Genomic DNA, 23,715 nt, shown 5'->3' on the forward strand with positions numbered 1-23,715 from the left:
GCAAATGAAACCCAGAACGCAGACACATGCAGTGTTCCCATAATTCTTCCCTTATAAGAGATCTGGTCCTTTCCCTTCCATATGCTTCTCAGGCAATCAAGGTCCCTTTTCTGACTCTCCATCTGTCTTCATCCTTCACACCCCTTCCTCAAACTACCCTTGATGCGCATCTCACCCACTTCTGCCTTGATACAAATGATGGGAGAGGGCACTAAACTTGTCTCCTCACCTATCCTTCATATGTTAAGAGGGCCCCCGGCCTTGCTTGGTTGAACTGTCAAACTTGGGGATAAAATAAGGGAGAAGCCTGAGAGAAGAGAAACTGAGGAAGACCAGGGACAGAAGCGAGCTTTCCTCTTGTTGACTCACCTCTATAAAGAATTAGAGCAGGAGGAGGCAATGCTCTCAGCAGCCCCCAGGATCTGTCTCTTGCTTCAACAATATTTGGGCAGGACATACCCACCTTCTAGCCTCTGACCACCTTCCAACCTCTTTTCCAGTCACCAACTTTGGAATGATCTCAGCCACCCTTAGCCTCTGAGACCAGCCAACACAATTTTTTGAGCTTAACTCCTTATTGCTAAGCAACCATGAGCTCCCAAATTAGTCAGAAATATTCCACTGAGGTGGAGTCCGTTGTCAACCGCCTGGTCAACTGGCATCTGAGGGTGTCCTACACTTACCTCTCTCTGGGCTTCTATTCTGACCTAGACAATGTGGCTCCGGAGGGTGTGGGCCACTCCTTCTGGGAGTTGGCCCAGGAGAAGCTTGAGGGTGCCAAGCATCTCTTGTAAATGCAAAACAAGTGTGGCAGCCAAGCCCTCTTCCAGGACCTGCAGAAGCCCTTCCCAAGACGAGAGGCGTAAAACTCGGGGATGCTGTGGAAGCTGCCACGGTCATGGAGAAGAACCTGAACCAGGCTCTCTTGGAACTGCATGCCTTCTGTTCTGCCTGCACAGACCTTCATCTCTGTGACTTCCTGGAGAACCATTTCGTGGATGAGGAGGTGAAACTCATTGGGAAGATGGGCAACCACCTGACTAACCTCCACAGGCTGGCCAGGGCGAGTATCTCTTCGAAAGGCTCACCTGCAAACATGACTAGGAGCCTTTGGAGCCCAGAGGCCTTTGAGGGGCCCCTCACCATCTCCCTGGCATCTGGCTTGTGCTTGAGCCTTTCCCTTCAACCACTAGGCAGCGTTTTAAGCACACTGGAGCCCTCTCCCATGCCATGGACTAAGTAGAAATAATAAAGCTTTTTGCAGAAAAAGAATTAGTTCAGAAGGAAACTAAGAAAAGAAAATTTAGCTCTCCAAAATTTAGAACAATCTTAAACTTCCTTATGTAATTTATTGAGGCCACCTTAGTGCTTTGTTAAGGGAGGTTTGGGTGAAGAAACTTCGATCCTTTTTACTGCCAGTAGGTTTTACCAGCCATGAAAACAGGGATGAAATTATAAAGCTTGGTCTTCAAATATGCCCTGGTTTTCATTTAAAGCCAAATATCTAGTTCTGTTTTAATTTTACTTTATACTGCTTATTAGATCCATGAGACAGTGATAATTGCATTTTTCGTGCCCACAAACACTATTTCTTGACATCTTTCTTTAATCTTTAACCATGTAATTCTGCAGCTATAATACATAATAAATGGGAAGTTATCTCCATTTGTTTTATTTTATTTATTGTACTTCTTTGGACCAATAAAGTATATAGTCTTTTAGTTGATATAAGGTATAAAGATCAAGGAAAGGCTAATTCAAGTTGAAAACCAACATTTGACAGATGATAAACTTCCCCAGGGTTCCATGTCTGAGAGAGATTTAAGCACAAAGTACAAATATTATGTTGTTGATCTGCCCTGTATCTCACTTACCAATGATATTGTAACTTTAGAAGTAGCATCTATAATTTAAGTGGCTCATGCTGAGATGTAAGATTCTGCTGGCAATATTTATTTTAAAAACGTACAAACACTAGATCTCTTTTCTTTTTGCTCCAGCCACCTTAGTGATAGTACACAAAAGCACTTTTGTAACTGTTTTGTGTATGGGATGATAGGGGTAATTCACATTCAATGAAAAAAAAAAAGTGGAAAATATAGGAAAGCACAAAGAGGAAAAGCACAATGGAACCAGTAATCCACCCATCGGCGAGCACCACCGTTGATAGTTGGTATTTCTGACATATAGAGATAGAGTCGTAGGGGCAGAGAGGCATATATCTTTTTGGTTAATCCTTAGGCGAGGATATTTTTCCATTGATTTTTAGAGAGACAGACAGAGAGAAACATCAATGTGAGAGAGACACCGCGATTGGTTGCCTCCTGCCCGCACCCTGACCGGGGCTGGGGAACCTGCAACCAAGGTATGTGCCCTTGACGGGAATCTAACCTGGGACCCTTCAGTTCGCAGGCCGACACTCTATCCACTGAGCCAAACCAGCTAGGGCATGGCATACATCCTTTAAAACAAAAATGAGATTGTATGGAGGGCTAGGGAGACACTAAGGTGACAGAGATGCTGCAATTGCATCAGAGTTCATGCAAGACCATCTGACAAAAAAGTGGAAAATCTGAGCTAGCTAAACCTGGGGCCTTCCAGGACAAAGTTCTAGGAATCTGACCTTGACTTCCTCAGGGTGCAGTCCAGTTGTGTTTCAGTAGTTCTAGTTCTGGGGTATTTGTGGCCTGGTCACAGCAGGTCACGAGAAAAATCCTGTTTCTTATGGAGCTCTCATTCTAGGGAGAGCAGATGGACAAGTGCCTGCTGCTGCTGTGCCAGTTCGTTCGTTCATTCATTCACCTAACAAACAGTGAGTGCCCACTATAATGACTTGGTAATGTGTCAGCTTAGCTAGGCTGAACCACATTTTCCAGAATTTCCTTTCTCGTGTGAGATTTGGAGGGTAGAAGGGAAGCAGCAGCCATTTTGCAGCTCACACCCATTGTCTCTCCGTGCTCCCCCAACTCACTGGTATGAAGCAGTGACCAGGTTTGGAACGGCCACCTCCCCTGGATCCTCCATCAACTTCTCTGACTCCTGGGCTGGCTGCGGGCGTTCACCTCCATGATGACAGGCACTGCCATTGGACTTGTCAGCCTTGTTAGCGTCTTTGCACTCTGCTCCACTCTCCAAAACCCAGTTCTGACATATCTGGTATTGCTTACCCTCCACTCTTGCTGCGCCCTGCATTTCACTTTTATTTATTTATTTATTTATTTATTTATTTATTTAATCCTCACTCAAGGCTATTCCCCCAAATGATTTTTAGAGAGAGTAGAAGGGAGGAGGAGAGACACAGAGAAACAATGATGTGAGAAAGAGACATCAATTGGTTGCCTCCCACTCGCACCCCAACAGAGGGCTGGGGATCAAGCCTGCAACCGAGGTACGTGCCCTTGACTGGAATTGAACCAGAGACACTTCAGTCAGCAGCTTATGCTCTAATCACTGAGCAAAACTGGCTAAGGCTTCATTTTACTTTTATTTTATTTATTTATTTATTTATTTATTTATTTATTTATTTATAATTTTAAAAAATAAATCTTTGTTGTTCAGATTATTACAGTTGTTCCTCTTTTTTCCCCCCATAGCTCCCCTCCACCTGGTTCCCACCCCACCCTCTGCCCTTACCTCCCACCCCACATTGTCCTCATCCATAGGTGTACGACTTTTGTCCAGTCTCTTCCCACACCCACCACACCCCCTTCCCCCCGAGAATTGTCAGTCCACTCCCTTTCTATGCCCCTGATTCTATGATATTCACCAGTTTATTCTGTTCATCAGATTTTTTTATTCACTTGATTTTTAGATTCACTTGTTGATAGATATGTATTTGTTGTTCATAATTTTCATCTTTACCTTTTTCTTATTCTTCCTCTTCTTAAAGAATACCCTTCAGCATTTCATATAATACTGGTTTGGCAGTGATGAACTCCTTTAGCTTTTTCTTATCTGTGAAGCTCTTTATCTGACCTCCAATTCTGAATGATAGCTTTGCTGGGTAGAGTAATCTTGGTTGTAGGTTGTTGCTATTCATCACTTTGAATATTTCTTGCAAGTCCCTTCTGGCCTGCATAGTTTCTGTTGAGAAATCAGCTGACATTCATATGGGTACTCTCTTGTAGGTAACTAACTGTTTTTCTCTTGCTGCTTTTAATATTCTCTCTTTGTCTTTTGCTCTTGGCATTTTAATTATGATGTGTCTTGGTGTGGTCCTCTTTGGATTCCTTTTGTTTGGGGTTCTCTGTGCTTCCTGGACTTGTAAGTCTATTTCTTTCACCAGGTGGGGGAAGTTTTCTGTTATTATTTCTTCAAATAGGTTTTCAATATCTTGCTCTCTCTCTTCTTCTAGCACCCCCATAATTCGGATGTTGGTACGCTTGAAGTTATCCCAGTGGCTCCTTACACTATCTTCATATTTTTGGATTCTTTTTTCTTTTTGCTCTTCTGGTTGGGTGTTTTTTGCTTCTTCGTATTTCAAATCTTTGACTTGATTCTTGCAATCCTCTAGTCTGGTGTTGGATCTCTGTATATTATTCTTTATTTCAGTCAGTGTATGCTTAATTTCTAATTCATCCTTTTTCATACCCTCAAGGGACTCACTAAATTTATCAGCGGTTTCTAGAAAATTCTTGAAAAACCTTATAACCGTGGTTTTGAACTCTATATCCAGTCGTTTGCTTTCCTCCATTTCTGTCATTTGTGACCTGTTTCTTTGTCTCCACATTTTGGCTGTTTCCCTGTGTTGATAGAGTGGCTTTGTGTGCTAGGTGTCCTATAGGACCCAGTGGCTCAGCCTCCCCAATTACCTGAGGTGGACACTCTTGGTGCACCCCTTTGTGTGCTGTGTGCACAGTCTTGTTGTACTTAAGTCTTGATTGTTGTTGGTATCACTGGGAGGAATTGACTTCCAGGCCAATTGGCTGTGAGGATCAGCTGTGTCTACTATGGGAGAACTTCTGTGCTGGAGACACCCTTATGGGGTAGGACTTGCTTCAGTGCTCACTGTATCTGCCCCCTGAATGGGTCCCTTATGGATCTGAGGAGTTGTAATCTGGATGGTCCCACTCTGACCACTGGGTACACTGGCTCTTGGATCTCCAAGGAGGTGTAAATTTAGCTTTGCCTGAGGCCACCCAGCAGGAGCTATGGAGAGATCTGCAGATTCCTCTTCTTTGTTTGGGGTTTGGAGGTGCCCAGATGAGGCCAACCTGTGAAGCAATGCAAGCTGCTGTGGAGGCTTGGGCCTTTTTTTGGAAGTTCTGGGGCTCTCTGACCCAGCTGTAGTTTATTAGGTAACTTTAGATTGCAAAGGGCCAGGCCACTCATATGCAAAAGCCTCTGTGCACAGCTGGGGTGGGGTTGTAAATTGGGTGGGGCGGGGTCTCAGGGAATCAACAGGGTGGAGCAAACAGCAATGGCTGACCTTCAGCCTTGCCCTAAGAGGCCCCCGGGTCTCAGTGTCCCACAGTAATCGCTTCAAGCACCTCTGAGAGAAAGCCGCCCTCATGTTCTGGCCCGATGCCAGACAGTCCAGTTTCCCCCCGTATGAATCTGGGTTCCCAGAGTCTCACCCGGAACTGGAGTTCAGAGCAGTCGGGAGCTTGTGTCTCCCTCCCGATTGAAAAAGACAACCGTGTCCTCAGTTGCCAGCCCTTTCCATGTGCGCGTCTCCGTACCGCCGCACTTTACTTCCGCACCTCCTCTGAGTCTCTGTGCTTTTCTCTTCCCTTCTAGTTGTAGAATTTCCACTCAGCTAGCCTTCCTGTGGTTCTGGATGATGTCTGTTTTGTCTTTTAGTTGTAGTTTTGAAGTGGTTGTGCAAGGCAGCACGTTCAGGTGTTTACCTATGCCGCCATCTTGGTTTCTCCCCTGCATTTTACTTTCAATTGGTTAAGGAAACCATGATACGTCACTTATTATGAACATTTTCATTTATTTATTTATTCATTCATTCATTTAACAAATATTTTAATGAGATTCTCCTAAATGGCAAATGCTCTGTTAGGTGCTAGGGATACAGTGGAGAGCAGAACAGATGTGGCCTCTGCCCTCATGGAGCTTATAGTCCAAACAAGAGGAAAGAACAACAACAAAAAAAATTAAACAAATAAAACTGGATTAAAAATGAGTGAGGCTGTGTGAATAGAGAAAAGTGGGCCAGGGTAGACAGGAGGTAGTACTAAGATAGACAGGAAGGCCTTTGTGTCCAAATGCATTTTCACATATTAGAAAGTCAGAAAGATGTAGACCCATTGAGAAAACAGTTTTTTGTTAGAAGTGTTCATCCATTTGAAAAATACTCCATAGAGATTAAATTTCTTGAGAAGAAATGAGTAGAGAAGAAAAACTAGCAGTCTGAGAAATCCATGTTTAGGAAGAAAGAAACAATCATACAAGATTCACTGGGAAAAGAGAAAAGGTTGGGTCTTATCCTTTTGTTCTGAGGGAATACATTAAAAGCAAGTCTTGTATTGAAACAGAGCCTATTTACTTAGAATTATTTATTGAAAGTGATCCTAGTTTGTGCCATAAAAAAACCTCTCCGATGGGATACAGGGAGAACTCTGAGCGAACAGGCTTGGGACAAACACCTGGGGTGTGTGTGTGTGTACTCACTCTTTTTCCTACACAGAAACCTGCTTGACTAGTCCATTCTAGGGAAACGAACAAGATGATGACTCTGCATTTTCTCTGATGCTACCTGGGAACCAAGAATGAATCCGCTCAGATGGGCTGTGAGCACCAGGAATTACCCGAGTTGGAAGTATTCCCCAGGTAGTGTCAGTTCCCTGGTCAGGGGTTCCTGATGACCCTGGAATAATTCACATCTGCCACTGAGTGGAAGGGTCATGACCTTATTTTTTGTGTGTCTCCTCATAGTACCAAGCAAAGTGCTGTGCACCCAACAGGGGAATCGATGCTTGCTGATTACTTCATGCAAAAGCTTTCCACCTGTGCAAAGTCAGCTTTTAAAGCTTTTAGAAGTTGGGGCCTGAAGTGTGTACTCAATACACAGGGACCCCAACAGGGAGGTAGCAGGTCTTCTTCTAATGTTTCCCATGATGGTTCCAGGTCTAGTTACTGGCTTTGGATCCAGAGGAACTATGCTCCTCAGGTTAGGACTTCTACGGATTAGAGGAAGAACTAAATGATGAGGTAGGAGCCAAGCCAAGCCAATGTGATGAGGAACAGAGTAAAGCCCCTTTCTTCTCAAGCGAGGACATGGCTTTCAAAACAAGAAGAAACACTGTTCTTTTGGAAATTCCAAATTTTCCTTACTCATTTGCTCTCAGGGCAATATCAGTATTCCATTGTCATTCATCGGCTTCTCTAGGTTCCTTTAGTGAGGTGCCAGCATACTGATAGGCTATTTAAAACACACACACACACACACACACACACACACACACACACACACACACACGGGAAGAGAAAACAGGCTAAAATTTCTATCTAAAAGTTAGCTACCTACCCTGGAATCTGACATTCTCTTCATGTCAGAATATTCAGAGTGTCTGAGGTCCATCTACTCCCCAGGAGACTAAGTACCAGACACTTCCCAGATTTCTCTTATGAATATTTTTACAAACCTGGACCCATGCAAAAGGCCCAGTAATCACCTTTAAAAACAGTGGTGTTCTTCAGCCTTATTATAGTCTGGCCCTGATTAGCAGACATAAAATATGGCCTCTAGTGAGACCTTGTCACAGTTCACTCACCTTGCCTATTAATGACCTTTACATGACATAAAGCAAATTACCTGTCATGGATCAGCTGAGATAAAGAAATCATTAAAATTCAAGCAAAAGAGAGGAAAAAACGGATACATATATAAAGATTTAATCCAAGGTCACCCAGTCTAAAGCTCTCAGCCAGAAAATGTCACAATCTTTCCTCCCATGAGGCATGTGGGTAGAAAACACATTAAGCAACATTGAGAACTATGAGGACTTCCCACAGTTCCAACAGAGGAATGATGAGACCCTACCTCCACCTCTAGCTGTGCCTGTGCCCTGGCTTCCATCTTGGACTCAGAGGTCAAGCCAGGAACAACCTTGACTTACTATCCTGCACTAAAGCAATTTCTCAATAAGTTTTAGCTCAAAATTCAATGTTTATTGTATGAAGCATTTTCAAAATCCTTTGTTATCAAAGGCCTTTGCCTAAAGCCTTGGAGAAGATTACAAAGGAATACTTTTTCTGCTTTCTTCCTTCAGTTTATTTCTTAGGAAATACCTCCAGACCTGCCAAAGTCACCAAGAACTGAAGGATTTCATTGGTGCCTTTGCACATGAAACATCTGGACAGCCCTCATGCTTTTTTCCATTGCCATTCCCTGAGGAGGACAAAGAAGATCTGGCAAAGATGGACTGTTTACCTCTGGTTTCTTGGCTGCTCTGATCGAATGACTCCAAGTGGCAGTTCCAGTAACAAGGCTGGAGCATATGTATAATTTATTGCTCATATCTTTGTCCTTCATAGTGAGTGGCCCCACTGTCAGGTGAGGGACACTCTACTTTTGTCCAGGTATTTTGCCTTCTCCCTTGTTTTGTTACCTCATTTTCCCTTCTGTCCATCTATTCATCCATAAATCCATTCACTAGCCATCCATCCATCCATCCATCCATCCATCCATCCATCCATCCATCCATCTATCCATCCTTCTACCCACTCTTCCAAATGTAATGTTTTACTATATGCCAAGCTCTGCACTAGAAATGGACTCTAAAAATAAACAAGAACAGTCTCTGTCCCCAATCTTGTGGGAGGAGGCAGGTACATGCATATATAGCTCTAACATGTGCAGAGACTGAGGTGTGCATAAGACCAAGGGACTGATGGTGTCCACAGCAGAAGCATCACCTCTAGCTGTCCCTGCTTATGGGGGACTTTCCCTTAAAGTGACCTCTGTGATCCAAATCCTGATGCTCATGTCCTTGTGTGATCCCTCCTGTTGAGTGGGTGGGACCTGTGACTTATTTCTAATCAATAGAATATGGCAAAGGTGAGAGGATGTGGGTGATTATGTGCATGGGATTACATCAATATCCTATATAATGAAAGGCTAATATGCAAATTGTTCCCTCAACTGGGAGTTTGACCAGGGGGCAAGGCCAGCTGGCTAACCGCCCACAGCCCCTCCCCCCAGCTGGCCCCACCCCCAATAGGGATGGGGGGGCCCCCAATTGGGGTGGGCCGGCAGGACCCCACCCATGCACAAATTCGTGTACCAGTCCTCTGTGTCACATAAAGTCATAATGACCATCTTGCTGGAGTCTCTGTCTTCCTTTCTGGCAAGTGGCCACATTGGGAAACCTCACATGGCAGGGAACTGCAGGTTAGCCTTAGGAGCTGAGGGCAGCCTCTAGCCAACAGAAACGGAAGGAATGGAAGCCCTGCATCACATGCTACCGGAACTGAACTCTGTCAATAAGCTGAAGGGTTGGAAGTGGCCCCTTCCTCAGTAGAGCTTCAGCTGAGACCCAACCCCAGCTGACACCTTTATTGAAGTCATGTCAGAGCCCAGAGAAAAGACCCAACTAAGCTGTGCCTGGACGCCTTACCTACAGGAACTGTCAGATAATGCATGTGTGTATTTTTAACCCTACGTTTGTGGTAATTTGTTATGCAACGCTAAAAATCTATTACACCTCCTGAGGAGCAGCTGTGAGATGTGAAGTTCTGGGAAGGAGCTGACAGTTGGAGGAATGCTTCTAATCTCCATGCTCATTCATTTAGTCATTCACCAAGTATTCATTGAGCACTTACTATGCATGAAGCACTGTTCTAGATACATTGATAAACAAAAGAAAATCTCTCATGAGTCTTACATTCTAGTCAAGGAATATAAACATTAAATTAATAGGTTTATTATATCTTGTTATTAGATGACAAGTACTATAGGAAAGGATAGACAAGGGGGCTGGGGATGCCAGGGAGGTGGATTGAAAATTTTTAGGGGACATCTCATTGAAAAGGTGACACGAGTAAAACTTAAAAGAGGTGAGGAAATATTACACCAGGAACTCCAGGCACCCACCATGTGATCAAACAACTTCTAGCATGGATTCAAGGTCTAATCCTGCATCAGGGGGTTATGCAGGGTCATAACTGCCCTTTCAACTTCATTTCCCACCTCTATTCCTCCACTGTCCAGGTCCACCCTGCATCCTCACCTCCTAGCCCTCTACCATTCCCCAAACCCACCCATCAAGAATCCTCACTCCTCATTCTGTTCACCTGACAAAAATGCCTTCTCTCCCCATTCACCTCAACAGTCACCTTACCCTGAGGCCTCCTCTGCACCCTACTTCCTGCAGAATGTCAGCCCCTCCTCCACATTCCCTCCAAGTTTGTTTATGATTTTATTGTGAGCTTTCCTCTTATCACACGTGTTACAGCTGGTTGCCTTTTTCTTTTGAAAATATTGTGGGCTCATTGACCACAGGGACTTCGCTGAATTTCCAGACTCTGGTATATTATAGATGGTATTTGTTGAAAAAATTTAGTTGGATGTCAGTCCTCTGTGGTTTTCTATCTATCTATCTATCTATCTATCTATCTATCTATCTATCTATCATCTATCCTGCTTGCCCTGACTCCCTTACTATCTGTCTTTCTCTGAACATCTCTTTCTGCCTCTTTAAGTGTCTTCATCTCTTTCTCAGCCTGTCTCTGTTTTCCCCTGTCATATACACGTAGACACATGTACATGGACACTCACACAATATATGTAGAAGTTTATTTTGAGCATCTTGAGGACAGGTGAGAAGGAAATGAGGGTAGGATGGGGGAGGATTGGGGTGGAGGGAAAACCTTTACTTCAAGGAAAAACCTAAATATACAGCTGGCACCTCTTAAATATTAGATTAAAATAACCACATTATTACCCTGCATCCACCTTTGGATGTTCTTAGGGTTTCTTACCTTCATGTTCTTAGGGTTTTTTCGTAGAGGCTCTATTGATGTTTTGGATAAGATAACTCTATTATGGGTGAATGTCCTGTGTACTATAGGATGTTCAGCAGCACCTCTGGCTTTTAACCACAAGTAGCAGCCTTCAATTGTGACCATCAAAAACATCTCTAGACTTGTCAAATGTCCTTTGAGGGCAAAATCCCCCTCCTCCATTGGGAACTGCTGATACAGCCTTTTTCTCCCAAGATAGGAGGCATTTACCTGCATTTTCCAGGCAGTGTTGTAGGCATATAATTTCTACAGGGTGTAACAGAGAACATAGTGCCTGGGTTCAGGACCGAACAGCAACCTCAGTCTGTTCTCAGCCTTCCCTGAATCTGGCCCTTTTAGATCTAACACTGACTTTGTGGGGCCTCTGGTAGCTTACAGGCACATTTGTGGGGCCCCTTTGGGGAAGACCTATCTCTCAGTCAGGACCCAGAGCTTGGATTTCGGTTCCCATTCACCAGCTCTACTGGCCTTTATGTACAGTCTACAAACTGTACACATGTATACTGTGGCCCTGGACACAACCTTCCCTCTGCTACTAACCAGTGGGGTGGCTACCAGTGAGATTTTCTTCTAAAATCATGACAGCCATCTTCTTTTTTTAAAATATGTTTTTATTGAATTTAAAGAGAGAGAAAGGGAGAGGGCAAGGGAGAGGGAGAGGGAGAGAGAAACATCAGTATCAATCAACTATTTCCTGCATGTTGCCCATTGGGGATCAAGCCCACAATCTGGAAGTTGTACACATGGCAGATGCCTGGAGTTCCTGGTGTGTCCTGACTGTGAATCCAACCAGTGACCCCCTGGTGCATGGGTCAACGATCAACCACTGAGCCACACTGGCCGGGCAACAGCCATGTTCTTCTCTAACAAAACCATAGCTGAGGTGATGCAAATCAGTTGGGGTGAGGTACAAAGAGGCACATCTTTTTATTTCTTAAAGAAACAGACTGTCTTTGCCAAATGTAGTTCATCCAGTAGTAAAATCTGGCCACCTGTGCAGAAGATCAGCCTAGACTGGAAGGAGCAGGAGGCTACCTTGTTGTGAAAATGTAGGTAGAACTCAGAAAACATCTAGGATGGAAATATACTTGACAGATGACTAGAGAAAGCGATGACCCACACTTACAAACCAATTTCTGGGACTTTGTGTGACAAGAATCTCAGGGACTTGCAAAGGGAAATTTGACTACTCATCTGACCTTAGAAGAATCCACCCTGGGAGGACTTATGTAGCTTGATCCTGTCCTTAACTGAGCAATAGTGGTGTAAGTACTGGCATTTATACCCGAAGCCTAAAATGTTTAGACATATGAAAGTACTTAGAGGAAGTTTATGTCATTTTTCATTTGGTTTATTACTGAGAGAGTATTTGGACACAGTCTTATTTGTTTTCCAAATTTTACCTTTGAACCAACTTCCTCACAGGCCTGACTTTCTTCATAGAATTGCACACACATTCAAGACACAGCCTTGGACTCTCAAACAGATAATTCATGCAGCCACATGTCTTTCCTAGAGAGGTGAAAGCATAATGGCTTTTAAAATTTTATTTTATTTTTTTCCCAATATATATTTTTATTGATATCAGAGAGGAAGGGAGAGAGAGAGAGAGAGCAAGAGATATAGCAACATCAATGATGAGACAGAATCATTAATCGGCTGCCTCCTGCACGCCCCTACACTAGGGATGGAGCCCGCAATCCAGGCATGTGCCCTGAATGAGAATTGAATCATGACCTCCTGGTTCATAGGTTGAGGCTCAACCACTGAACCATGCCGGCCGGGCCATACTGGCTTTTAAATATCATTAACAAACACCTTGAGGAAGAAGTGGTTTCTCTTCTTGAGTACAGAACCCCAAATATGGTTATTAAAAACTCCTTCTATTTAATTACTTATTGCAATTAAAATAAAACAAACACTATTGTAGCAAAAGTCTTGCTAATGGAAGCTGCAGCCTGAAATTCAGGCCCCTGCATGTCCATAATCCCACTCACCATGTAAGCCAATGACTAGAGGGAAGAATTAGTTTGCCTCTGATTACATCTGATTGCCATCAATGATGACAATAAACAAGGCAGAAAGACCAAATGATACTTGTGGGAAGCTCTAAAAAGGGCCTGGGAAACATTCCCAATTGAGGATACACAAGAGAAAAAAGTCAACTGAGTCACATAGATCAAAAGCAAACTGATTTAAACTAGTCACCGGAGCAGCACACATTGAAATAACAAAGAGGCACCATTTTATACCAATTAGATTGGTAAATGTTAGAAAGTAGAGTAACGCCACATGTTGTGAGCTGTGGGTTATAGGAAACCCCCTGAACAGCTGGTGGGAGAGGGCACTGGTGCCACCATCCTGGAGAGAATCAGGATTTAGTCAAATCGTATATATTCTATGACCCAGCAATTCCTCTCCTGGTTTGTCTCAAAGAAGTCTCATACAGGTTCATAAGAGGTCATGAAAGAGAATACGTATTGCAGTGTTATTTGTGAAGTTGGAGGCAGTCTGGTTCATTACTGGAGTAATGGAATAACTCATGGTGGATGCACACCATGATATGCTATACAGCACTTAGAAGCAGAAGATTAGTTGTGGCACAATAACATGTATGGATCTTAAAAATACAGTGCTGTGTTTAAAAAGTATGAAACCAGCCCAGCGAGTGTGGCTCAGCGTCGACCTATGAACTAGGAAGTCACGGTTCTATTCCAGGTCAGGACACTTGCTTGGGTTGTGGGCTCAATCCCCAGTGTGGGGTGTGCAGGGGGCAGCCGATCAATGATTCTCTCTCATCATTGATGTCTCTCTCTCTCTCTCTCTCTCTCTCTCTCTCTCTCTCTCTCCTTCCTCTCTGAAATCAATAAAAATATATTTTTAAAAAGTATGAGACCAGACAATATGTAAGTATACTAACACTTACATAATTTAAAACATATGTATATCAAACAACAAAATATATTTTGTAAGAAACCAAACAAAAAGATCCACATTAAACACGTTAGGATGTTTACATATGTAGGGGACAGAGAGAGGAATGAGAATTGGAATTGGGATACAAGGGAACACATAAATAAATGGGGACTTATTTATGCATGCATCTGTGATAACAGTGTCTTACGAATTAGAAAAGGCAAGGAACAAGGTTTCTCCTGGAACATCCAGAAAGAATGCAGGCCTGCTGACACTGACTTTAGCCCTTTAAGACCCATTTCAGAGTACTGACCTCTGGAACTCTAAGATAATACATGTGTGTTCTTTTAAGCCACTGAGTTTGTGGTTTTCTGTTAAAAGAGCAATAGGAAAGCCACACAATAACTATAATTTATATATTAAAAGAACTAGTGGAAAAGGTATACAACATACATAAACAAGGGATTTCAGCAATGAGATGGAAGCTATTCAAACTAGTCAAATGTAAATGTTAGATGAAAAACACAATCTCAGAAATAATTACTTTGACATTCTTATCAGCATAATGGACGTAAAAGAGAAAAGAATTGGTGAACTTCAAGATAGGTGAGAAATTATGCAAACCAAATACACAGAGGAAAAAGGGTAAAAATGCAAAACATGCATCCAAGATCTCTGGGGCAATATCAAATGGTGTAACATACATGTGACTGGATTTGCCAAAAGAGAATTTGGAAGGAGAGAGAGATAGAGAGAGAGAGAGAGAGAGAGAGAGAGAGAGAGAGAGAGAGAGAAGAGAAGAGAAGAGAAGAGAAGAGAAGAGAAGAGAAGAGAAGAGAGAGAGAGAGAGAGAGAGAGAGAGAGAGAGAGAGAGAGAGAGAGAGAAGAGAATTTTGGACAGAAGTAATATTTGAAGAAAAAGAAAAAAAAGACCAACCACAGAGTTGACAGTTGAGAAAACCCAAAGAAAGATTAACACAAATTAAAAACACTTGCCAGGCACATAATGGTCAACCTGCTGAATTTTAAAGCTATAAAGAAAAACTTAAAGGAAATCAGAAAAAAGAAAAACAGAAACAATAAATACAGAGGAACAAAGATAAAAGTGACAATGCACTTTTCATCAGGAAATATGCAAGCTAGAAACAGGGAAGTGGTATTTTAAAGTACTGAAATAAGCCCAGCTGGTGTGGCTCAGTGTTTGAGCGTTGACCTATGAACCAGGAGGTCACCAGGAGATCACAGTTCGATTCCTGGTCAGGGCACATGCCCAAGTTGTGGGCAGCTTGATCCCCAGTATGGGGCATGCAGGAGGAAGCCGATCAATGATTCTCTTTCATCATTGATGTTTCTCTCTCTCCCTCTCCCTTCCTCTCTGAAATCAATAAAAATATATTAAAAATAAATAAAGGACTGTAATAAAAAATACATGTCAACTAAAAATTATTTACCTAGTGATAATATTGATTTTTTAAAATCTATGTTTAAATCTACCAACTTACTATTTGTTTTGAATCTTATCCCATCTGTTCTTTATTGTTGTTTTTGTCCCTTTTCCTATTTTCTTTTAAATTGAGTACTTTTTATGATTCCATTTTATTGGGTTGTTATATTATACTAGAGGTCCAGTGCATGAAATTTGTGTACTGGTGTGTGTGGGGGGGCGGTCCCTCAGCCTGGCCTGCGCCCTCTCGCAGTCCAGGACCCCTCACTCCTTACTGCCCACCTGCTCGCTGCTCCTTAGTGCTGCCACGGAGGCGGGAGAGGTTCCTGCCACCGCCGCTGTGCTCACCAGCAGTGAGCCCAGCTTCTGGCTGAGCGGTGCTCCCCCTGTGGGAGTGCACTGACCACCAGGGGGTAGCTCCTGCATTGAGCGTCTGTCCCCTGGTGGTCAGTGCGCATCATAGCGACCAGTCATTCTGGTCATCCTGCCATAACAGTCACTTAGGCTTTTATTATATAAATATTAAATGTAAATAGTCTACACACATCAACTAAAATGCAAAGGTTGTCAGACTGTATTTTAGAAGAACTATTTGCTATTAAAAAAATAAACAAAAAAAAACCCAGCTTCAAATATAAATACATAGATGGATTAAAACTAAAAGGATAGGAAAAGATGTCACACTAACAATAATCAGAAGACTCAACATCATTTAGATATCGGTTCTCTCCAAATCACTCTATACATTCAACATAATCTCAATAAAAATCTCAACAGATTTGCCCTGGCTTGGTGGCTCAGTTAAAAGGAACGGGAAATATTTAAATTGGAAGAGAGAGGACTCCAAGGGGCATCTGACCACAACTTGCAAATATCTCAAGTCTGGCAGGAAACAGACATGATCTATGTAATCCCCAATAAGGAAGTAGGATAGAAGCTGAGAGGAAAGGGAGGTTGATTCAACTCACCCTCAGAGTTACAGCTGTTGGACACTGGACCCCGACTGCTGGGTGACATCTGAGCACCCTCCACCAGCAGTGATAGGAAGAAGAGCTGACCTTCCAAGCTCTGGGGATGCTGTAGGTTCCATTAGGTCGGGGCACGTTCCTAGATTGCAGACTGATCCCTGGTTGGGGTACGAACGGGAGGCAACTGATGGATGTTTCTCTCTCCCTTAAAAATAAAACCCCAACAGATTTAGTTGTTTTTTATTCTTACAATATAGTAATAGGAAGACTAACAAGTCAATTAAAGAAATGTGTAAAAGATTTGAATAGACACTTCTCCAAAGATATATGAATGGCTAATAAGCACATAAAAAAGTGCTCAACATCATTAGTCATCATGAAAACAACAATGAGATATCATTTCATACCCACTAGAATGGTTGAAATGTAAAAGACTGACCGTACCAAGTGTTAGTAAGGATGTGTGACAACAGGATTTCTCAGGCATTGCTGCTGGGAATACTAACTAGTACAGCTACTTTAGGAAGCAGTTTGACAACTTCTTCTGGAGTTAAACAAACACATACCCTATGACCCAGCAATTCCACTCCTAGGTATTTACCCAAGAGAAGAACATATGTCCATAGCAAGGTACTCAATTTCTGTACACATTACCATTTCTCAACTAAACATGTAACCATTATACATATAATAAGACATTTTTAAAAAAATCTCTAGTTCCTTAAAATTGGAAACAATGTGTACATTTTATGTCATTCATATTAAAAGAAAAAAAATTAACAAGTAATAGAATGGTGACAAATTTAAATTAGGATTTCTCCGCCCCCAAACCTATAAAGTCTAGGTAATCCAAGTCCTGATTTAAAGGTATACTGAATGTCATATGTGAAAATTATATTTTTGTTTTAACACATTAAATAAAATGAATTTTAAAAACCGTATGTCCACATGAAGACCTGCTACATATGGACATATGGTTTTCCCCGACAATGTTGCAAGGAACACTGTTGAACATAACTGCTGGAGCCAGTGTGGCAGTTTCTCTAGGGCCATCACTGTGGCTGGGAAGCCTGAGTCACTGTGTGTGTGCTTCTCCTTTACTAGACACCGCACATTTACTTTTTTTTTTTTTTGCACATTTACTTCTATGCCATCTGATTCACGCTAAGCCTGTGGTCAACTGACTTTATCATATAAATGCCTATCAAGCAAGGTCTCCCCCAATATGTTCCATTTTTAAAAAGCCAAAATTATACTCCTTGAAGCAAGATACTGTGATAGGCACTATGGACATACAGAAAAATAGTAGGGCCTTCACCTTTAAGGAACTTAAGATAAATTAAGGTAAATCGAGAACCGGGCTGGGTCTGTAGATGGAGCCTCCTCACTGATGCTCCTAATAACTTAGGCAAACCCACTGAGGAGGTGCAGGCCCTGCTACTTGGGAAGGGAGCAGAGAGCCTCTGCTCCTCCTGTTCGTCAGACAGCCGCTCTTCCTGCGCAGTGCCAGCCACAACCCTTAGACTCGGCGGTGAAGGTCGGAGTGAACAGATTTGGCCACATTGGGTGCCTGGTCACCGGGGCTGCTTTTAACTCTGGCAAAGTGGATATTGCCGCCATCAATGACTCCTTTATTGACCTCAACTACATGGTCTACATCAGTGGTCGGCAAACTCATTAGTCAACAGAGCGGCAAGCCGCGGCTCGCAAGCCGCATGTGGCTCGCGAGCCGCAGTTTGCTGACCACTGGTCTACATGTTCCAGTATGATTCTACTCATGGCAAGTTCAAAGGCACAGTCAAAGCTGAGAATGGAAAGCTTGTCATCAATGGAAAGTCCATCTCCATCTTCCAGGAGCGAGATCCCGCCAACATCAAATGGGGTGATGCTGGTGCTGAGTATGTTGTGGAGTCCACCGGTGTCTTCACTGCCACGGAGAAGGCTGAGACCCACCCGAAGGGTGAGCCAAGAGGGTCCTCATCTCTGCCCCTTCTGCGGATGCCCCCATGTTTGTGATGGGTGTGAACCATGACACGTATGACAACTCTCTCAAGATTGTCAGCAATGCCTCCTGCACCACCCACTGCTTGGCCCCCCTGGCCAAGGTCATCCATGACAACTTTGGCATTGTAGAGGGACTCATGACCACAGTCCATGCCATCACTGCCGCCCAGAAGACCGTGGATATTCCCTCTGGGAAGCTGTGACGTGGTGGCCAAGGGGCTGCCTGAACATCATTTCTGCTTCTACTGGCACTGCCAATGCTGTGGGCGAGGGCATCCTGAGTTGAATGGAAAGCTCACTGGCATGGCCTTCTGTGTCCCCACCCCCAATGTGTTGGCTGCAGATCTGACCTGCTGCCTGGAAAAAGCTGCCAAATATGATGATGTCAAGAATGTAGAGAAGCAGGCATCAGATGGCCCCCTCAAGGGCATCCTGGGCTATACTGAGGACCAGGTTGTCTCCTGCAACTTTAACAGTGATACCCACTCCACCTTTCATGCTGGGGCTGGCATTGCCCTCAATGACCACTTTGTCAAGCTCGTTTCCTGGTCTGACAATGAATTTGGCTACAGCAACAGGATGTTGGACCTTATGGTCCACAAGGCCTCCAAGGAGTAAGAGCCCCCTGGACCACCAGCCCCAGTGAGAGGAAGAGAGGCCCTCAGCTGCTGGGGCGTCCTTGACCCAAATTGATCCCCCAATGCACTGAGAATCTCCTGACCACAGTTTCCATCCCAGACCACTTGAAGAAGGGGAGGGGCTTAGGAAGTCCTACCTTGTGCATCATCAATAAAGTTCACTGTACCCAGCCAAAACAAACACAAAACAAAACTTCCCTGGGAGGCCAAGAGGGCACCTGCCATCATCCCGCCATAGAGAAGAGGGAGCTGAGGCACAGAGGGAGGAGTGAATTGTATCACATTATGAGGCCAGAAATGGCAGAGCCCAAGCTAGAACTTAGGTCTCCTGACTCCAAATCAGTGCCTTCCCCCAAATATCACTGACTCCCCACAGCTAGAAAAATGGGGAGGCTTCTCAATCTGCCCTCATATCAGGCTGAAAGATAGACACATTATCAACAAAAGTTCACAATATTAAGTCTGGGCTCCTGACTTCCATGGCTGGCAAAATGCCCCCGATAGCCAGGCCACGAGCTCTGTTAGGCCTGGGTACTCACAATACCCATCTGTGGTTGGAAGTATCTATTTTCTAGAAAACACAGCCATAACTACATTTATAAAACTAGGGTACAGACAGCTGAAACTACTCACTGATCCTCAAAATGTGTCTCCCCTGTTCCTCTATCAAACCTTTGCTCAGTTTCCTCTCCTGAGTGCTCTAACCTCCATTTCTGCCTATCAAATCTTACCCAAACCTGAGTAGCCAACAAAACAATGAAGAAGAACAAAGTCAGAGGATGGACACTATCCAACTTCAGGACTTACCACATAGCTGCAGTAATCAAGACAGTGTGGTATTGGCGAAAGAACAGACACATAGATAAATGGAACAGAGTGTAGAACCCAGAAGTATTCTCACAATTAAGTCTGTAATCCATTTCAAGTTGAATTTTGTGTGTGGTTTAAGATTAGGGTCCCAATTTCATTGTTTTGCATGTGCTTACCCAGTTTTTCCAACACCATTTATTGAAGAGACTGTCCTTACCCCACTGTGTATTCTTGGTGTCCTTGTCAAAGATTAGTGGAATGCATATGCATGGGCTTATCACTGGGCTTCCTGTTCTGTTTCCTTTGTCTATGTGCCTATTTTTATGCCAATACCATATTGTTTTTATAAAAAATATATTTTATTGATTTTTTACAGAGAGGAAGGGAGAGGAATAGAGAGTTAGAAACATCGATGAGAGAGAAACACTGATCAGCTGCCTCCTGCACATCTCCCACTGGGGATGTGCCCGCAACCAAGGTACATGCCCTTGTCTGGAATCAAACCTGGGACCCTTCAGTCCGCAGGCCGACGCTCTATCCACTGAGCCAAACCAGTCAGGGCACCATATTGTTTTGTTTACTAAACCTTTGTCATATAGTTTGAGTTCACTACCAACAAGGGAAATACATAAAAATTTCAGGAATATTTTTCTTGTTCCCTTTCCCTGACACTTTAAAGATGATCTTCAAGATGAATATGAGCTGAGTAACAGCCTATTCTCATGGCACAATTCTAGCTTTTCAATGGTTGTGAAACACACCAATGAAGTTATTCTCTTGGGGGGGGAAATGTTGATTTTTGAGAGAGAAACGAAGGAGAAATGTGGCAACAACTTGTACTCATGAAAGATCTTTTCTTCAGGAGTTCATTAAAACAAACAAACAAACAAAACCCAGATGCCTTTAAATGGTTATTGTGTTTCAAAATGTTGACTTGTTACATCCAAGGACCCTCCCTGTGTTCCAGAAAAACAATTTCTCCCAAGAGAGGTAGCCCAGTCTTAATGAGGTGAGAAAGAAGTCTGTTTGATTAGACCAGTACTTCCTAAAACACCCATCATATGCCTTATGTTCAGGTTCGTGGGGCACACGCACTTAGGGTGACTCACCATGTGGTTTTTGTCCTCAAGATGCTCATACTCAAGCTGTAGAGAGAGCTAGTGCTCAGCGGGGTGATTAAACGCAACATTTTCATTAAACACTTCGGTTCTGCCATTACACAGATCTTCACTACGTGTGACAGCATCAGCATGTAGCCCCCAAGAACGCCCAGCTTGGACAGTCTGTCCAGGGGGGACCTCTAGGTCATTTTAAAGTTGAGCAATGGGTTGCGCGGAACATTCCTCCCAATGGGAAGAGGGAGGGCTGCGACGTGCCATATTTGTGGACCCGTGGGCCACCTTGGGCTTTAGGTGGAACCATTCATCTCTGTTCTCCAGCTGAAGACACCGAGGGCTGCTCTCCGCTGGGGACACATGCAGCAGCAGTACTGCATGCCCAGCCCCAGCTGAGGGCTGCTATCTGGTCTGGAGGAAGAAAAACCTGAGGTGCTACAGAGGCAAGCAGTTGACCTGTCTGCCCATCCCAAAGGCCCCGCCAGAGAGCTCGTGGATGTTGGTTTGGCACTGCGTCAGTGGCTGAGGGACTGCTTACCCGGCTCACAGGTAATGCTCACTTCTGTTCCTTTTTGTGTTGCTTTGAGGCCCTGGCCTACTTGAAACTTTTCAGCCCAGGCACAGCTTTCTTTTTAACTCGGTGTCTTTTGCTGAGGAAGACGCTCTCCGTTGAGAAGAGGCAGCCACATGCAGCGTGGGAGCAGAAACTTGGGGGTGAGAAGGGCTCTAGTTGGGTCTCAGCAAAGTAGTTAACCTCCCTAAACCTCAGTGTTCTCATCTGCATGCAGAACAAGCCTTTCTCTCTTCCAGCTGAAAACAGGTTGTGACCAGAAAACTAAAGATAATAGAATTGCCTATTGGAAGGCACCCTAAAAATCAGGCTTCCAACCCCTAGCTGGTTTGGCTCAGTGGATAGAGCATTGGCCCGAGAACTGAAGGGTCCCAGGTTCAGTTCTGGCCAAGGGCATGTACCTGGGTTGCAGGTTCCCCGGCACTAGTCGGGGTGTGTGCAGGAGGCAACCAATTGATGTGTCTCTCTCACATCGATGTTTCTCTGTCTCTCCCTCTCCCTTCCACTGTCTCTAAAAATCATCCTCAGCTGAGGATTAACACAAAATTAAAAACAAAAACAAAAAAACAAATCAGGCCTTTATGAGAAAACATGAAGAAGAACACCAGGTAGAGAGAACCAGGCAAGCCAGACTGGGGGCTTTCCTGTGAGCCCTGGCCCAAGATGGCTCTTATGGGACACCTGGGCCTTCCTTACAGAATGTCCATATCTGCAGAGATTAATAAGCCCAATAAAAATGGTTGTGGGTAGCACTTTACAATTCACACACACTCGTGTGCTCTCCAGACTGCACAGGCTTTAGTTGCTCCCGGAAGTGTCATCTCTGTGGAAAGAATTGCTACCCAGCCTTGCCACCCAGCAGCTCCTCAGATCCCAAGGCACTTGACTCCCCAAACAGCACAGCGTTGGCAGGTCCTCCCCTCACCCACTCACACCTCACGGCCCTGCTGCCTCTGCTCAGGGGCTTAGTGGGCCCAGCTTCCTTACCGTCCAGAGCAGCAGTAGCTTCCTTACCTTCAAGAGGGCCAGCCTGGGGCTGCCACTTCTGATCAGAGCCAGTTGGCCCACCTGCCACAATGCCTTTTAAGCAGAAGCTATAACTTTTCCTTCCGTGGCACCTTGCCTGACGTTGGAGAAGAGCGCCCTCTAGTGTGGGATTTTGGTAGAGACGAAACAGCTTCCTCCAGCCTGAGTGAGGCTCTGGGATCTGAAGGGCTGGGAGGCGAGGAGCCAGGAGCAGAGCTCACATGGTTGTAGCAGAGAAGTGGGGAGGACAGACTGGGGACTCTTGAGCTCCAGGAAGTCCTTCCATACACACTTAGCCTCTCAGGCCTGCTCATGGGCGGAACACATTTGTCCCGGACCCTCCTCTCTTGTAACACCCCAAATTAAGCCTACCCCTGACACCTGGCCACAACAAGCTCACCTGCCTCTGTGACTGAAGAGGGAAAGGTGGAAAGGCATCAAGCAGTGTGTCTGAGTAGGAGCACGGCTGGCCACCCAGTTGTCTGTTGAAAGCACCGATCCTTGGGTGGCCTCCATCTGTGCCTTCGTGGTCCTGCAATGACCAACAGATCCGTCCTGTTTTCTGCAGGGTGGGGGAGGGGAGAGTTTAGCAGTGTGTGGGTAGGTAGATGTTGGGTGACATGCCCTACGAGGGTGTCAGGCAGCAGGACTGCCTGGTAACTATGCTTTTTAGAGCCACACCATCTTCATCAATACCACCCCATTTTTTGAGAGGGGCAATCCACATTTTAAAAAAGCTTCAGAAAAGTGCTACACAATTCAGATTAAAGTCCCCCTCCTTCTTTCCCTTCTAAACAGATTGCCTTGCTAAGCCCCTCCCATAAGGGATTTTATAGCTGTCGCCAGCCGCAGGTCAGGATGTCCTGGTGCTTAGGGAAATGAAGTGGTAGAGGCTGCACCATCAGGACTGTACCCGTTACTTCCCAGAATCCCAAATACATCCAGAATCTCTTTTGTTGCTGTTGTTTCCTATGAATTATATCCTATCTTCAGCTCTATGTGACTTTATTGAGTTTAATCAGACCCCAAGCTGCTGCACCTACATGGTCAAATTGAGTGTTATCCTCCTATATAATAAAAGGCTAATATGCAAATTGTCCCCTCGGGAGTTCAACTGCCCACTATGATGTGCACTGATCACCAGGGGCATGGAATGAAGGAAGGCCCTGGCTAGCAGCCGTCAGCTGGGAGAAGGAAGGCTCTGACCAGCCCTGACCACTGGCCAGGCCTAGGACCCTACCCATGCATG

The 23,715-nt window shown here is 44.3% G+C and overlaps 2 pseudogenes across 2 annotated transcripts; both read left to right on the plus strand.

Annotated features, from left to right (window-relative positions):
* The first annotated feature begins 590 nt into the window (after positions 1-590).
* LOC307096692 (ferritin light chain-like) lies at positions 591-1,243 on the plus strand (annotated as a pseudogene). The gene has a single exon. The product of its transcript is annotated as a ferritin light chain-like (transcript).
* A 13,212-nt stretch (positions 1,244-14,455) lies between these two features.
* Positions 14,456-18,924, plus strand: LOC307096693 (glyceraldehyde-3-phosphate dehydrogenase-like; annotated as a pseudogene). The gene is made up of 3 exons: positions 14,456-14,461; positions 17,807-17,953; positions 18,052-18,924. The product of its transcript is annotated as a glyceraldehyde-3-phosphate dehydrogenase-like (transcript).
* The last annotated feature ends 4,791 nt before the right edge of the window (positions 18,925-23,715 follow it).

Source organism: Cnephaeus nilssonii (assembly GCF_951640355.1).
Source record: "Cnephaeus nilssonii genome assembly, chromosome: 3".
NCBI classification, from domain to species: domain Eukaryota; kingdom Metazoa; phylum Chordata; class Mammalia; order Chiroptera; family Vespertilionidae; genus Cnephaeus; species Cnephaeus nilssonii.